Source organism: Perognathus longimembris, chromosome 15 (genome assembly GCF_023159225.1).
Source record: "Perognathus longimembris pacificus isolate PPM17 chromosome 15, ASM2315922v1, whole genome shotgun sequence".
NCBI lineage: Eukaryota > Metazoa > Chordata > Mammalia > Rodentia > Heteromyidae > Perognathus > Perognathus longimembris.
In genome coordinates this window covers 687,476-688,254 of record NC_063175.1, presented here as the reverse complement: position 1 = coordinate 688,254, position 779 = coordinate 687,476, and positions in this window count along the sequence as shown.

Genomic DNA, 779 nt, shown 5'->3' with positions numbered 1-779 from the left:
CAGCTGCCCCAGCTCTGCTTTCTCTGAGGGCTATGGCGGGGTCTTGAGAATCGGGAGGAGGAAAGCCAGGGCCCTGGTACTCGCGGGGGACGCTCTGGGGGGCGGGGCGAGCAAATTCCTTCCCGCGGACCCGGGGTACCTGCATTTTATTTGCGCTCCAGGAGGTCGGTTCCGGGGTCTCCATCGTCGGCCCTCAGTGAACCCCAAACGTCCACGGGAAAGTTACCAAGCACCCAAGACTCCCGAGTCCGGCGTGTGTGTCGGGGGGCCTTAAAACGGACTCGGGAAAGACAGTCCGTAGAAAGTCATGCTCAGTTTCATTGAGGGGAAAATAGTTTGCACTGAGGAAATGAATCTAGGATTTCTTAATTCATTCTTAGCAATCTCTCTCTCTCTCTCTGTCTCTGTCTCTCTGTCTCCCTCCCTCCCTCCCTCTTCCTCTCCCTCTCTCTCCCTCTCTCTTTCTCCCTTCTTCCCTCCCCCCTCTCCATCAACCAACTGCGTCGCGTTTTTCTCTCCTGGATGCAGTGCTGCTGCTCTGCTGCTGCCTCCTTTTTGGACTTCAAAGCTTCGGGGAAAGTTAGAATTGTCTTTTTTTTTTTTTTTTCTTATCAGAGCAATTGTGGGACATGAAAATAATGGGCATTTCCTCCCAGTCCAGTTGCTTTGTTGTGGTGTGTGAGAGGGTTAAGCACTTGTTATCAACTTGGTGATGATGTTCTTCAAGGCTTTCAGCAAGAAACCAACTTTTATTTGTTTCTAATCAATCGTTAGTTTTG